General features: G+C 45.5%; 1 protein-coding gene across 9 annotated transcripts in view; it reads left to right on the top strand.

Moving 5' to 3' along the window:
* The window catches only part of syt1a (synaptotagmin Ia), a 192,929-nt gene that overhangs the window by 94,755 nt on the left and 81,164 nt on the right, over nucleotides 1–17,010 (top strand). For 4 of the 9 annotated variants that reach the window (XM_086201833.1, XM_086201831.1, XM_086201834.1 and 1 more), the window contains one exon: nucleotides 14,635–14,725. The exons of 1 other annotated variant lie outside the window; for it this stretch is intronic. The gene's annotated coding sequence lies outside the window, so the exon portion shown is untranslated. Of the gene's footprint in view, nucleotides 1–14,465; nucleotides 14,726–17,010 lie in introns of those variants that run through there. 4 more of the 9 variants (XM_086201828.1, XM_086201829.1, XM_086201836.1 and 1 more) reach the window with 2 other exon arrangements.

The raw sequence follows: 17,010 nt of genomic DNA, 5'->3' as shown, positions 1-17,010 counted from the left end.
CCCCAGCTGTTCTCTGTGTTGGTTCTCCAACACATGGCTGGTCTGCACCGGCCATTCACTGAATACGGCCAATTGTGTGTGAAAACAGTCCATTGATAATGGACACATGCCTCAACGCCACTGACATGCACAGATTACTGAGCTCATGGAACAATCAGCAGGGTCAAAAGACATTGTGGGCTTAGTCATCTGTGCCTAGATTCCTGATACGCTGGTTTGGACCTGGTGTGTACTCCATTATTCTGAGTATTGCAGTGCTTTTATTCACGCTTTTGCGTGAGTTCTAGTAGAGAGTTCTCTTGTGCCTCATCCGAATTTTCTATTTTTCCTTTCGTTGTTTCCTCATTTCCTCTGCATTGCCCTCCATGGAGGTTCTATTAGAGTCATCAGTTTAATTGTGGATGTTTGCTGTGGGATGGTGGGTTTTATGTTGTTCATGCTTCATACTGTATGTCATTGTGAATTATTTTGAACATATGTTTAGTGGGTCGTGAAATGTGCAAACCCTTGTGGAATGTGAACGCAGCAGTGAACCCTTGTGCTCGATCTTAAATCTTTCTGGGCGCGCGACAGACGGGACGGTGATGGAAAAGCACGAGACGTTGCACGCTACCAATGAAGTTACTGATGCCTGTTTTATGGCATATTTTTATGGTTTAAGCTCATTTGGCTGGAGCATCCCCAAAGTGTACCATAAACTCAGGAAGAGAGGTTAATGCAATGAATATATGAATAGAAATTAACACACTGCTCTCACCCTTGAGGACATTTTGCTGCTTGAAGGACCAATTTATGGATGCACTGCTTGATGCTTTTTATGGAAAACGGTGAGCTGTCAGGTTGTTCTTTGCAAAGAGTAACCATCCGTGTATCGTCACACCGCGACAAGGGGTCTCCGTGCGTTTGAATGATGTCGTACTGATTTCAGCTTATTTATCTCCCGGGAGAATAGAATGGCATGCTGAAAGTACGGGACTGCCACCTGTCATCACACGGGCAGCGTCATCAGGAGAAGCATGAAAATAGGATCACGCGAATCTGAGGGTCACTTACTCTCACGCTGAATTTTAAGGACTTGGCAAGATTCGGGTCCTTGTTTCATCACATCTAAACACACCGCATTAATATTGATATGGAAATGGAGTGGAGTTACATGCCGTGTTAAAGCTGGATCCAGGATTTCTGCTCATCGTCTGATTTTATAACCGCTTAAAGTCCTTATTGTGGAACAGTGTTGTAAATCGCACTTTTTATTCTATCAGCATGTATTTCATAAGCCAGCAAAGTCCCACAGCACAGGATTTTAGCCATTTACAGGCCTACATTGTATATTTGTCATTGATTGATCAACATTTTGAGTGAACAGGTGATGTTCGGGATGTGCCAAGCTTTGCATCGATCAACAATGCCTAACGTCAGGCTTTTTGAGGGGGGAGAAACAGAAATGCTGCAGTCGTAGTGGTGCTGCAGGAAGAAGTCATAAATGGCAGAGAACCGAGACAACATGTCCCATAAGGGATCAACAGATCTAAAAGAGAATTACTGACAACAATAACTGGCATCCTCTTCAATGTAAATCTGGAGATCAACGAAGAGATGTGTAATAAAAGGGGGTGTTTGGGTAAAAGCCTCCAACAGTATGACATTAACCTGATGTGTGTGAGAGATTTCAGGTCTAGGGTAGATGCAACCCCAAATACTTGCTTGCTGCAGACACCAGGAAACAAAATAGCTGGCAGAGGAAAAGTCCTAATCAGAGTGTCCCCCGGCTTTTTTTTATTTTACAAAGTGGCCAAACTGTGGCATCACAATAATGGGCCCCAAAATATGTTTCCCAGAGGCTTAAATTCTTAAAATCACTGTAAAATATGACGGCTACCGCAACTTTCTGTGGTTCAGAACCCCTGCGAAATGTCGAACTGTGTGATCTGTTTGGTGCGATAAAGTGCAGAATATCAAAAAAGCCACAAGATTTTATCCCAATTTGAGCTGGCCAAGGGCTAAACAAGCCCCAGCTCTGGAACTCTCTTGGTTGCAGTTATCGATGCTCATCAGCATGAATGTGTATCCGCTTCTTTTCTATAAATCCATGGGTGTATTGGCAGTGTGAAAAGTGCACACATCATAGACCAGTACAAAAAAACCTGGAGTACACAAAGTAAACTGAAGAGACGCATTGAGATTTACATTTCCACTGTGGTAAAAGCAGATACGTGCCGACTCATTCACGCTGACTTTTGCATTTGCAGTTACTGTACATATGAAGTGGTTGTTTTTATTTTTACTTGACTGTGGTTCCGAACCCCGTCATTCTTGCCTGCACTGTCAAACTCCAACCTCCCCACTTGTGTGTTATTCTGTATTCAACCGGCAGTGCTGGTTCCAGCGAGGTTCAGCGGCTCTTTACTGAGGCATTGTGAGTGATCCTGGCCTTGTTAAATCCTATTTTGTTTGTGAGCGTGGAGCTCGGACTCCTTCAGGCATACGAAGGTGGGGGATGAAGCCAGCATTCCAACTGGGGGCCCAAAGAGCAGGCCAATTTTTCATCCTTATTGCCCATGACATATCTAAAGTGGCAGAGCAGTGTCCACAGAGAGACAGGAAGAAAGATAGGCCGGAAAAGAAAAAAGAACGCAGCTCAGACGATCCGGGAGGTCTGTATCTCTACTTCCTTCTCCTGAGCAGCGCCCCAATTTTCTTTGCTAAAACAAAGGAATTCCCCAGCGTCCATAAGGGCAGACAAGGTTAAACTGCCTTAGTATGAGTTACTTTGTCTTCAGCACTGTGGCTTAGCTAGAGAGTAAAGGCAGGCTGGAGGGTTTCAGACTGAATAAAGGGAGTTAGTGGCAGTAACCTATTCCAAGAAACAGGCTAAATTAGGCTGTAAGACGACAGTCAACCCAGCTTTTCTCTCAATGCTTTAACTTTTGCACTGGATTACTTTTGCTGGAGGATGACCAGTCTGGATGCCCTATTTCTCACGAGCATTTCTGTTCATCCAATTTCCACTGCTCATCTGGAACCGGGTCACAGTGGCAGCTAACCAAGGAAGGTAACCTAGATATCCCTGTCCCCGCCAATGGGCTCCAGCTCTCCCTGCAAGCTCTCCCTGCAAGACCCCCAGCTGAGGTCTAGCATGTTATGGTTTGACCAGAAGGCCTCTTACTAATCATACATGCCGGAGGTAGGTCCCTAGGAAGCATCCTGACGCTGTCTGATGCCTGAATCGCCTCAACGGTCTCCTCTCTACATGAAGGAGCAGTCGTTCTACTGAGTTCCCTTAGGATGTCTTAGCCACTCACCCTATCTATAAGGCTAAGCCACCTCGGGGAGAAACCCGTTTCAGCTGCAGTTGAGAAATCACACTCTTTTGGTCCTTACTCATGTGCTTGCAGTTAATAGTCTCACATCGAAGATCTCCACTTACTAAAGTCTGGGGGTTTCTGCATGCCACATAGTTGCTTCAAAGCCGAAGAAAAAAGCTGAAAATAAACCCAATAATCGTTCCGCCCTAGAGCCTTTGGATTGGCTCTGGAATGTTTTCTCTCACCTCGAGCTACAAAACCTCTAAAATGTTGTTCATCTGTAAATGTCAAGGGTTTGGAGACTGACGTGAGGCTACGTCATCAAAGACTGCGTCTGGAACATTAATTTGTAGTATATTGAGAGTTTCACCTTCCAACCCAGCTCCCTCCCCCCAGTAGATCCATGCAGTGCTTGTAGTACTGCTGATGCTGCACATGTCATATGTGTAACGCCGATATTCTAAACCCGTTTTAGTTGTGGAGGTACATCTTGTTGTCATTTTCTCTGGGAATTTCTTTGGAAAAATCCTGCGCATCCAGAACTGAGACCTGAGGGGTCCCACTTTGAAGGGTGCGCTGACTTGACCGTTCAGGAGTGACAACTGGCTGCAATTAACAAGCAATTCCAGAGCAAATCATCTAATGTTTTTAAATTAGACGGATCTTTGCCACTTACCAATCAAGTGTAATTTTGTATCTGTGATTACCTCTTATGTTTTCATCTTAACTTCATGCTCCGATTCCCCAAACAATATCCATGCAACCAGCAGAGAAGCAGAGGAAAATCCCCATATACTACTCAAGAGTTATTTTGGTTCTTAATGAAAGTAGCAAGTGTTTTGATTCAAAGCATTGAAGTATAAAAACACCTCCCCAGATACAGGCAGTGTTAGCGATGGAGGGCCGTGAAGGGCTCCGTCAAGGTGACTTCTGGGGTTGGTGAGTAAGGGCTGGGATCATTGGGGGGTGGGGGTGGGGGGGTGCAGGCGGGGTTGACTTTAAATAGCCTATGTGACATTTACAAGAGAGATTTCCCCCTTGCTTTTCCTTTCCCTCATTCTTACAGTGTAGATTAAGATCTCTTGTTGTAATTATTGCTTTGTGAAGGCGGCCTAATTCTGCCAAGTTGATAGCATCGCACCCGTCAGGTACTATCTGGCACCAGCTGTTCATGTCCTCCACATGTTCCAGTAGGATGGTAATGCCGTGTGATACGTGACTGTTGATCGACGGTTTTTGGGAGAGTTGCCAATTTACCCCCCATCCCGCCTCCCTTCACATCGGTAGTCACTTGAAAAGACAAGAAAATGGAGGAAAACAAATAAATTCCCCTGGGTGTCTGAGATTATAACACCTGATGTACAATAACGGCATCAATCATCCTCCGCAGTCCTGAGAAGCATATGGCTGGCCGCTTTCTTCCCCCAAACACAGGTGCTTGACAGACAGAGTCAATTCTGCCTAATGAGCAATTATGCTGCCATGTTCTGTAGTATCTGGTGTGCACAGTGAGGAACACATTGAAGCAGGCAGCTTCCACCAGCACGCCGTCGCAGTAGGCCTACACATCCACACAAATAATGTTAGTCTGAGCTCCAAAAACTACGGGTCTATTAGATGTCAAATCTTCCTATTCAGAGCTAACAGTGGTAAATCGTGAGGTCACAGGTTCAGATGTTTGACGATTCACGGCCTATCCCTTGTGACTATGTGAACACATTAGCAGGAAATGTGAAGGATGCCCACAAGTGAGGAGGGACGCGAGCTGCATGCAAACAAGCGCTAACAAGACAGGTCATCACCAAAAAGTTACTCGGTGAGGCCACTGAAAGTGGGCGCACCGACATTTGTGGAGGAATCCCATCTCAGCTTCACTGAAGCAGTAATCAAGATGGCCCAGTAAACTACAGCCGTTTCCCTCTTGAGCCTTCAGGCCTCAGGAATTCCAGAGTATATAGTGTCAAAACTAAATGGACTCCAGGGCTTTTTCAGTTTATCTCGTTTGGTCAGGACAGTCTAACATTTGAGTTTGATCAGAAATCAAATTTAAAGTGTGAAACCTTCCCTGGACTTCGGCTGCTTGGTCACAAACCTCGGGCCACGGTCCTCCTGATATGCCAGGATTCCCAAATCTCCAAATTGATTCAAATCAGCGGGTGATGTGACTTAATGCATAACCTGACGTACGGCCCGCGCCAGGACACAGTGCATTGTGGGTGAAAAACTGAAGTGGCAGCAAGAGAAAGAAGGGACAGAGGAGCTTTGCCCTGACACAGAGAGGCACGTAGAGGCTTTTAATTAATTACACCAAAACAGTGCAGATAAAAGAGCCGCCAACATTCGAGCTGGGGTCTTCAATTATTCCCATCCCTTCGGTCTAACTTGTCTTTTTGCAGGTTAACTCATGTAGCCTAATGTATTGTTGTAATTACAGCGCCGAAAGCGATTGCTGCTGTCGTTGACTGACAAAGATTTACACTCGCAAACGTTCTGTTTAACAGATGAATGCTTGTTAAGGGGCAACGCAGCAAAGTGGTAACCAATCCAGAGTTTCGGACCAAAGCAAAAAGTCGACTGCAGTCATTGTGGCGTGGCATGGTGCCGGTTTGTTTATCTTTTAATAAATTGGGTATGTAATTGTGCCCAAAGCCCCCCTCCTGTACCGAATATCAATACTTATAAGGTATTGTATCAAACTGCGACAACACTACTTACAACAAATTTGTCCTTTAAGGCAGAAATTAAAGATGAAATGATGAAAATAAATACCGGATTAGCTAATAAGATAGAGCCCACTTTGCATGTCTGTGAGTCTGCGACAATGTCAGACGCAGCAGCAGCGCTTAAAGCCCCAAGAAGGACTGATGGAACCTTCTTGTGACCATGAAGTTATTCAAGAGCACCGTTGTGCATTGGCAGCGGAGACGGGCTCATTCAGCGTGACAGCTATTTGAAAAGACTAAACTCCACAGCGTCGACTCACAGCCAGAGGACCTTTTTTGCCTAAGTAGCTGAATCCCCTCAGACATGATCTATCACTTTCGTTTGGCAGCAGCGTCGGATCGTCATTCTGAGGCCCACTGACACCGCTGCTTCTATTGGACCGGGGACGCTTTCATCATGGAATGTGACATTAAACTACAGAGTGATCAGAATCAATGGAAAAATCATTTAATTTCCTGATATTGTAGTTGAATGGCAGGCAGTTAATGACATGCTAAAGCACCCCAGTGAGGACCGTGGGTGGGTCTCAGAGCGTGATCCGGGTGTATTAAGTGTGTCCACCTTCATATGTCAGTATGTGGGTGGGCGCCTTTGCAGAAACGCTGCGGCACACCAGTCGGGGGTCTTATCGTTCTGCTGCAGCTTATGGATCTTTAGAAGTCACGAAGAAACAGCTGAATGTGAGCTGACACATGTGGGAAATGATTTTGCTAAATGAAAAGGTTAATGGAATTTTATTGGAACATTTCTACTCATGGATCAATCCAGCTCTGATTTTATCTAATATTTGAGTCAATATTTGCACGTTTGCAGGGGAGTTTGTTTGTATGTGAGCGGAGGAGTAAGAGGTGTTTGCTACTGGGGTTTGACTCCTCCTGTGTGTGTGTGGGTGGGGGAGGAGTGGCTGCTTCTCCCACACATCTCCTCCTTGTTTACTGTCTCCGTCGAGCTTCTATATGTCACAGTGTCTATCTGGGAGACGTTAACATCGCCATTTACAGGACGACGCAGCTCTCCTGGCTTTGTCATTGGCCGTGGAGGTTTCCAGTGTCGTGATTCCATTTTGCACTCCTCCGCCAAGTTTGGCGAGGAGCGCAGAATGGTCTAAGGAAGAGCTCATTAAAAAGTTGGGGCAGATTAGTCACAGTGCCACTAAGTGGAAACAGGAAATGACATGATGTGACCTTGATGTCTCCTCTTAGTGGGTCAACCAGATCCATTGCAAATTTGGCCAGTTAACGCCTGATGGTGGTGGGTTACTGTGAAGACTGTCGATCTAAATATTGGCCATCTAAAATAAAGAAATGTTTGTTCCCAATACAAAATTCATATATCTCAGTACATCTGGACCTCAGTAAGGAGGACATAGCAGGCCATGAACAAACATTTTGTCCTTGAAGTTGATGTGTTGGAGGCAGGAAAAGGAATTCTGATATCTAGATTAGTGGGTCAGAGCCAAAACTACAAGTCTCGTGGTGTCTTCCTGGCGTGCAGTAGTTGGTCCCATACCAAATGTGGTCCAGGGAAGGAAAACTGGTGACCCGGGTCATTAAATGTTATTTATGGGAGTGGGGGCGGAGGTAAGCTTGTCCACAGAAGAGCTGATGTCTCAGAAATAGCTGGAAAAATGGATCTGCTACGAACGTCTCGGCGCCAGACTCCATAGGATGAGTGGACCTACTCCACAGGCAGGTGATTTTAATGTTTCAGCTGATGAATTACATAATAAAAGTCTTCCTCTTCATCCCAAGCACACGCCCATATTTGTGCCATCAATCATGCAAAAGCACAAGTCTTTACTGCATTCCCTGGATGAGATGCGTAATGTGTGTACTTGTACGTTTTCATTTTATATGCTATGTTTTTTTTTGTTTTGTTTTGTTTTTTGAGTGACGGCACAAAACAAACATAGCATTTCATGAAGTTTCACTCTGGCTGACCTTGGCAGTTCTGTGTGGCTGGGCAGTAACGGGGGTGCTGAGGTAATTTAATTAGCAGACCCTCCACGGGCGAGGGTAATTACTGCTCAATAAATCCCCACTAATCCCACTTCTGAGTCGCCTACATAGACTCAGCCTGGGGTGCTCCAACAGGACACGCTGACTCCTCGATGTCATCCCGTATAGGGGTCCTCCGAAAGAATCTGCTCTATGATATAAGATGTATACTCTCAGTGCGGCGGGAGCTCATATTCTAACATTTGTGTGTCAGTCCCACTAAATTCCTGTCACATCACCCTCCCCTCCCCTCCCCCTGTGTGTGTGAGTTAAGGAAACTCTGGGGTCAAAAGGGCCACTCATCTCTCCGTAAGAATGTCGTAATTACCACTGCAGGGATGAAGAGTATGTGACCTCTGCACAGCGGCGCCTAGCCACCGCAGTTCCAAGAGAAGGAGAGGAGATAAAGGCTGCTGAGCATGCTCATTAGAAACAATGGCCACCAGGATGCAGCTGGACTCTGATGGATCTGAGTGAAATTACTGCACCTTTAATGTGACTTTTCTGAAGAGACGCACCTCACTATTTAATTATGTATACTTGAAGTACTTTAGAGTATGAATACAAATGGAAAACTTCACTCAAGTTTTCATCCAACTGCGCTAAACACACTCAAGCTAATCGCAGTAGTTTCACTGCTCACATTACAGTTTCAGGTCCTCATATTTCCAAATGCGGCAGGCAGCTGCTTGCAGAGACAAAGCACCAATAAACTGATTGTACGCTAAGCGCCCAACACAAAACTCCAGACAGGCAACATTAGCCATTAGCCAGTGAACATGAAGCAGTGAGCAGCTGAAGAGTCAGGTAGTTTCCTCAGGAGACAAAACAGTGGGTGGATAGTCATGGAGTTCATCGGGAGGGCAGAGATATCAGTCTTAATGAGTGTGCGCTACGTCAGTGTTGTGTTTACAGCTTTTAGCATTGTCAGAAAGATTCTCTAATGTAGGTTGATTGGAGCACTCAATTAACGGCCCCACATCTGAAGTTCCAGGAGCTGTTTTCTTGCTAGAAATGGAGCAAATTACATAAAATTTGCTCTGTGTGTGTGTGTGTGTGTGTGTGGGGGGGGGGGGGGGGGTTATACCTCTACCAAAGTGAGATATCAGATCTGGTTCTGGATTTCAGATTGATCCTGAATGCAACTGATTGTTCCACAAGCACCTGCAGGTTTTTTCTGTGTGTGTGTGTGTGTGTGTGTGTGTGTGTGTGTGTGTTAAACTGCTAACAGGCAAACCAATGCTGGGAATTATCTCCTTGATGGAGGTGATTAACATTATAAAACTGGAGAAGAACCCTCTGGTCAGGAGGGTCCCCTGTGAGGGACGGACTGTTGTCACGAGGTTTAGCGCAGCAAAAACAACATCCTTTTGGTGTGGGGTCAGTGTGACGGAGTACCTTTGCTGGGGCTGAGTACAGTGTGTTTGCCCCCGGCTCTTTGCAGTGACGATGGGTTTGCAGGTTTTGTCCCCAGGTCTGAGGGTTGGGTGACGCCTATTTACCCTTCACTGCAAATACAAAGTGTGGTCCCGCTCCTTTCAGTAACACAAAGCCCCCCCTGTTGCTAACAGATTTTGTGGATACAAACGTCTCCTTTGCCTTCCTCGGCTTGTCTTATAACCTCCAATACATCCAAACATCTGTGCGACATCGGAGACATTGGCATGTGTTACTGACCCTAGCAGGTGGGGTGTGTGTGTGTGTGTGTGTGTGTCTGTGTGTGTGTGTGTGTGTGTGTGTGTGTGTGTGTGTGTGTGTGTGTGTGAGTGTGAAGCCGGCTGGTTGTGAAAGGAACACCTGTGTGTATTGAAGAGTTCTTTGAATAGCTCCATATTTGAACAGGCACTTTCCCACATATAAAGCTGTAAGTGATTGGTAGCAGCTTCCTGCCCGTGGTGATGGTGTGTGTGTGTGTGTGTGTGTGTGTGTGTGTGTGTGTGTGTGTGTGTGGAGGGGGGTAGATAGAGAAAGAGAGATTAAATGAGAGCATCAGCTGTAATTAGGGCTGCTTTCCTCTATTTGCTGGTGCTTCTGGGTGAGTTGAAGATGAACAATTTTAATGCGTTCATGGGTGAAAAAGGACGATTTTGACAAGACAAACACACAAGCTCATTGTCTTAAATTCACACGTTAGGCTTAATAAATAAACTGTTCTGGAAACAAGAGCGTTCATTGAGAGCGTCAGTTGAACTCATCGTTTCAGTGCCATTTAATGACCATTTTTTTTTAAACGTTTGTTGCAAAGACGTTATAACTACTCCATCCCTACATGCAAAATTAACTTTTTATAGGTGTCAAATGTAATACCATTTAAGTGTAATAAAATTTAAGAAAAGTCGAGTCATTAACGGCCGCCACAGATGAGTCATAATAACAAGTTGTGGCCCTAAAGCTTTACATCCTCTCTCTTAGCGCGTGAGTACGACCGGTGATTTGGGGTATTCAAGGGTGACCATTCAAATGTTCCTGACATTTGGGAAATTGTGCTTCTTTATTTTCCATCCAGCTCTGCGTATTTCATCACCTTCTGTTTTTTTTTTTTTCTTCTTCTAAATGCCATTTCACCAATTTCACCCACTTGATCTTCCATTTTCTTTTCTGGGTCCATCAAATTTGGACACTGACAGGCTCAAGACATTCTTTCTTTAGCGCAGCTGTCCACATTCATTATCTGTTTCTTTTGAAATGTCAAAAAGTCCCCCTCGCGAACACTGAGTTGGTGCTGGAAAATGGAGTCCGTTTTTTTCTTCACTTTTATTTATTTATTTATTTTTTGAATAAATCCTTTGTTGGCTTTGAATCAAGAATTGAAGAAATACTCTAAACTTTTTGTTCCTTTCATTTCCAGTCTCTCAATGAGCTTGTGATGGAGTGCCACAGGGAGCATGTTGGGGTTTTGTGAATTTTTTTCAAGGAAAGAATACAATCTACACAGCTTGGAAAGTCTTTGGAAGAGTAATAGAGGAGGATTTGCAAAGTTTTCCTAATTCTGGACAGATCCTACAACAGGATATCATGGAAAAGCACCAAGGCCCCCATTTAGAGGATGAATCGCACCCTTGACTGCATGTGTGGATTCAGCCTGTAAATGGAGAGTTGGTCGTAACCAGCTGAGGACAGCAAAGCCCTTGGCTAGCTGGAAGTGAAAAGAAGACCACATGCATCATAAAAACCCTCGGCGGCTTTGGAACCAAAAAAAAAAAAGAGAACGCATAAACACATGGATAGAGTTGTTGGGCCTTCTTTTTACTTTCTGTATCCAGACATGGAAGTCCGATTTAGCTCATATTTTCGATCATAGCCATCGATTTGAACCCCCAAAGTTTATTTCTCCATTTGTTCAAACATTTACCAAAACATATTTGTATTGAAGGTCAGAGTTTAAATATGTGATTAATTTGGATTAATTTATAATTTATTAATTCATAACAAAACATAATTAATTCAGTCTTTTTAAGCAATGAACAGCCTTGCTTATAGATACCTTCGCTTTGCACCAGACTTTTTGCCAGTGTGTGTAACGCTACTTCATTTCATGTATTGGTGTGGTTTTTGTCCATGAATTTAAAGTGAATTTAATTCATCAAGGTACCTGGGGTGGGGTTTTATGGAGTGTGAATGCGATGTTTCCCTTCGGTTTAAGAAGCATTAATTCCACAGCAGAAAACAGTCTGTCCCAATGTTCCGTGCTTGTTGTTTTGGACACGCTATCAGCAGCTCCTTCAAAGGGATGCAATCTTTAGCCAGAGACCCGGTTCAATCATTCGTGACTTCACACATTATTTTTTTTTCTGCTCACGGCGCCATTTATCTCAGAACAACTCACGCTGACCGTCCACAGTGTTAACTCTTTTTCCCTGAGAAAATGTTTGGCCAATCTTCCAGACAGTTTGCTCGAGAGATTAGTTAGTCCAGGCTATGAAACGGCCACAGCAGGTTGGGGATGTGTGGTCCGCTGGCTTCGCCAGGGTAGACAACACTTTTCCCCGTAGAGGTTGCGGCCTGCCCCGCTCAGCGTGGTCGCACTCCTTCCTCCGCTCATTAGGGTCAAACCATAAGCCTGCTGGGCCTTAAATCTGCTCTGGCCACATCACCTCACCCAATAATCGATCCCCCTGCTGCTGCACAACGCCAGACACACAAAACACACGTGGCCACCAAAGCTTATATACAGAGGAGGAAGCTGTGCAGTGTCCAGGCAGGGCGTTTGTTAATGATTGCCAACCCAGACTCCCCTTTTTTGCTTTGCCTCTGACTCACCTCTATGTCTGGTGTGTGTGTGTGTGTGTGTGTGTGTGTGTGTGTGTGTGATGTCAACAACGCCATGTGTCTCCATGTGCTTTATCGCCCTTATTTACACACTGGCTCTGCACCGACAGACATCTGCACACACACACACACACACACACGGTGAACATCTGTCGGCGCCCACGGTCATATGTGTTGTTGCACAGTTACAGTTTGCCGCGGCAGCAGTAACCTTACTGTATGATACGCTTCACGTGGCCGGCGATGAACGCGCTGACAAACACTTTCAGGGTAGATGCAAGGATTTCCTGGGTTGAGGACTGATTGGAGGAAGGAGGCTGCAGAGCTTTGGCTCCTATAGATTCCATCTAAGACATTAAACCGTGATTGTGTAGTTTGGTTGGGCCTTTATTATTATCATTATTATTATCAGCGCAGCTGTTGTGTGTGTTACGGTGTAGTGGTACAATGTGGCTGCGTTCTATTTATAGGGCCAAAGTTGGGTTTGAGGGAATGAATCTCAGCGATATCGTTTACTCTCCGGTTTATTTCCAAGAAATTAAAGTCAGCTCAAATGTGATTGGTCAGTAAGACTCCAACGTTCATTTACAAATATCTGTGTCCTGGTTTTGGATGAAATTGGACTGAAAAGTGAGAATGTTAAAAAGGGAATGTTGCAGATTTTCAACCAGCTTGCATCGTTACAGTGTGGGTAGTTTAAGCAAATGAGCTGCTTACTTTTAGCCCTCCATATTGTCCGGGCAAGAGTTGCTCCGTAAACACCCCTGGTCCATCTGCGATGCGTATCGTGGCAGTGGCGTTGGTCGCTGCTGTCCATAATCATTGAACACATTTGATATGGGAGACCAGTCCGCGAGTGCATAATAGATTTCTATTTTAGTGTCAGGTGTATTTTTCTTTCCTAAATGCACAATGAATCTGTCCTCTGGGCATTTAGATTGACAAAATCTCCATAGAAATGTGATAAAACCTGTGCGGTTCCCCTAAAAACCAAACTATGATGTATTGCTACACACACACACACACACACACACACACTTCCAGTGTAATTCAGCTGTTGTCGGCATTAGTGCCCTGGATGCCTCATTTCAACTATTAATTATTTGACCACATTCAAATCACAGCAGGGTTTTACTCTGAAGGTCAGTCAGTAGCTTTCAGTTCCAAGCAGCCCTGGAGTGGTTCTAGTGGGCACTGAGGTCCAGTGCAGTCTGGCTGTTCCCAACTAATGCTGGGAGTCAAGATAACATCCGCAGGACTTTCAAGGTTTGGATGGACTTTAAATTTCAGTAGAAATAAACATCAAGTATCAGTTTGACGTCAAACTAGCAGATAAAGATTTGGAGAATGTTGGATTTTAGTTTCTTGACCACGTGAATTAAACCCCCAAGCATACAGCCTTTGCTGCATGACTTCTGCTCACCTGATGTCATAACCTCCACTAAGTAGCTCGCTGCGTCGGCTGAAGACTGAAGCTCAAGCGCTTCTGCGTGTCCTGCCTTTAAAGCACCATTAAGCACCCCCCCCCCCACCCCACCCACACCGGGTCAGGTGCTCTTTGTCCATTTCAAACGAGGCTTGGCAGCTTTTTTTTTTTTTTTTTTTTGCTGCGGGTCCTCCTTTCCCTTTGCATCTGCTGCCCCCTCCCTGGGAGAACCATGTGCCACATCTGGTCAGTCTTAAAAAGGGGACGCCAGGCAGCTCCTCCAGGCAGAGCATTAGCATACACTTACTCTGCCCTTGACTAGCTGTCAGAAGAAGAATGGGGCGTAAGCAGCGTCACATCCCCCAGTGAGAGGTGGCAGAAAGACAGATGGAGAGAATCCTGCTCCAAAAAAAGAACGAAACAATACAGCGCTTTAATGAATGTTCTTAATTTCTCACTTCATCTTATGTTTAGGTGTGATGTTCTTTTTATACACAAGGTTTATTCCTCGAAATGCTCCATGGACCAAGGTTGTGTGTAAATAGACTACCTGAGTGATATTTGTGTTCATGGAGCCTGAGTGTGTGAGTGGGTGGGGTAAACGACAGAAAACAGTGAGCTGAGAGAGAGAGGGGATGTGTGCGTTTGGTCTGACAGGAGAGAGAGAGAGAGAGTGAGAGAGAGAGAAGTTGGGGGAGGGGGCTAGAGTAGGTGGGCGGGAAGAGTAGAGAGTGTCACGGACAGAGAGAGAGAGAGGGAAGGAAGGAATCGCGAGCTGCTTCTTGCTGGATCTGTTGACTGGCTGTGTGTGTGTGTGTGAGATCGGGAGTGTTTCTCCAGCCGTCGTGTGAGGAAGGAGAGCTTTCTGAGCTTTTCTTTTTCCCCCCTCCTTTCTTTTCTCTTTGTAAAGTAGCAGATCGAGCGCCATCAGCAGAAGCCGAACTTAAAGCTGACACCCTTCCTGGGATTGTGAAGAGGACCCAGGAACGACAGGCTGCTGCCAGGTAAGATGGGGAGGATGCTGGACAGCTTTGGAAATGAAGGGCTGCCTCTGTGCACGTGTGTGTGTGTGTGTGTGTGTGTGTGTGTGTGTGTGTGTGTGTGTGTGTGTGTGTGTGTGCGCGCGCGGCAGGTGTATGGAGGAGGTGGTGGTGTGTTTTTGGACAGCTGCCGGGAGAAAATCACATTTGCAAGATGAAACCCGTTTTGGGGAAAGAATGAAAACACTTCTTTGTTCTACTTTTTCTTTTGTTTTATAACTCTTGAGTTCACTTAAAACAGATTTTCCTGATCAAATAAAGTGGTTTGACAGGTCTACATTTATGTATGGGACCCTGCTGGGACAGGCAGGGAGAGGCAGACCCACCCCCCCACTCACACACCCCCCGTGAAGGGTGCAGACAGTTATTCCTCTCCACAAAAAAGAGGAGAGTCACACGAGCACTTACAGTATGATAGCATGGCTCGCTCTCTGTGCCGAGAAGTTCTACGGTAATCGAATCACGGCGCTGCCCTCCCTGCTGTTTGTCATTTCCCCTTTGTCATCCCTTATCTCTTCCTCCTCATTACCCAAGATTCTACTCACTCGACTCTTTCCTCCCTCCATCCACGTACAGTAGACACACACACACACACACACACACACACACACTTTCTGATTAAACAAAGACAGACTTGAAGGCCAGTGGGTGAACAAAGCATTTCTGTTTTCTATATAACGTTTTTTTTTTTATCCCCCCTTTTTTTCACTCATTTAGAAACATGAAAGAGGTGAAGGCTGGTAGATTGTGCAGCTTCAAATAGCCTCGTCTATTTGATTCTATTGTTTTTATTCCGCCATGAAAGCCAACACGCTGGATTTCCGTCCCATTTTTCCGCCACACTTCCAAATCCTTTATTCTCCTACGAGGTCCTTTAGATCCTGCTCACATTCATGCAAAACGGATTTATACACGCACAGTTTCTCCAGTCACAGTCATTCTCAATCAGACTCTTTCTTTTCTTGGGAAATATTGTTGGCATCATTGTGTGTGTGTGTGTGTGTGTGTGTGTGTGTGTGTGTGTGTGTGTGTGTGTGTGTGTGTGTATCCAGCTGTGAGATCTCTAAATGCATCAATAGTTAATGAGCATCTCTGGCACTCATTCACAGTGTTTTTGTTGATCTAATGGCTGCTGCTCCTCCGAGGGCTCCTGTACTGTACTGTAGCGCTTAGCTCAGCCTGGAGCTGGATTTAGATCCAGGCGATGTGCTGCTGACCTTCACACAACCTTGCAGTGTTACCACGGGTGAGTTAGTAATGGGTGGACGCATCACATTTAAGAGTAATGACATGTCTCATGAATGCCATGAAATAGAACCTTGAATCAGCAGTCAGGAGCTATGAAAGTCTGGACTTTTGACTTTAAAATCTGTGATTTCCTCCAGCAAAAAAAAGAACATTTATTTGCGATGTTCCTCCATGTGTTGATGTGACTTTTGACTTGATCACTCCATCCATACAACATTTGTGCCCGGAGCGTGACTCCTTTCGGTCCACTGGATGCTCTCTACATGACTCATTGTGTCGTCTACTCTGATTGGCCGGCTTTTCTACTCCGGGGGGGACAGGACAGACAGAGGTTGGCCCCTCATGTGCGGGGATCAGCCGTTCTTTTCACACAACATCCCACCGGATGCACATGCACAATGTCTGAATGCTAAACGCATGACAGAGGATTCAGAAAGCACAGAAAACACTTCAGAGCTGCCACACACGCTGTAATTTGATGTCACTTTTAGTCTCACACAGCTTTCTCGAGACATTTTCTCTCTGAGACAGGCGATACTCCATCCAGCCCCGATAGTCGTGTTTCATATCCATCTAACAGATGTGTTCAGGCTCCTCATCCCTTTTTAGATGACGCTGTCACATGTGACAGCTCGGGAGCAAACAGGGCGTGGAGCTCCCCGCCTGCTGAGACTTGTTTGCCTCTTACAGATAGACCCAGCTGACGCAAAGTCCGGGCCACTCCACCCAGCCTGCCAGCAAAAATCCTAGTTTGTGTTTTTTTCTCCTCTCTGTGGGAAGAGCCTCTCTGCTCAGGTCATGCAGTGCCGGTTCAGAACCATGGACAGCGCCGCTCCTCTACAGACAGAGTGTTGGAAACCAGCAGAGGAGCGTGAAATTACAGCACCACCTCTACTGGACAGCGCCAATAATTCCTGTAATGGTCCAGTAGAGGGGCTGACAGATCGGGATCAGACAGGGAGGGAGGCTGCGTGTGAAGGTACCATAACCAGGGAACTGAT

This window comes from Aulostomus chinensis, chromosome 4 (assembly GCF_037954235.1).
Source record: "Aulostomus chinensis isolate RoL2024-O1b breed Wild chromosome 4, RoL_Achi_v1.0, whole genome shotgun sequence".
In the NCBI taxonomy this organism is placed as follows: Eukaryota; Metazoa; Chordata; class Actinopteri; order Syngnathiformes; family Aulostomidae; genus Aulostomus; species Aulostomus chinensis.
The sequence above is the reverse complement of the archived record's forward strand: the minus strand, read 5'-3'. Positions and strand labels throughout refer to the sequence as shown.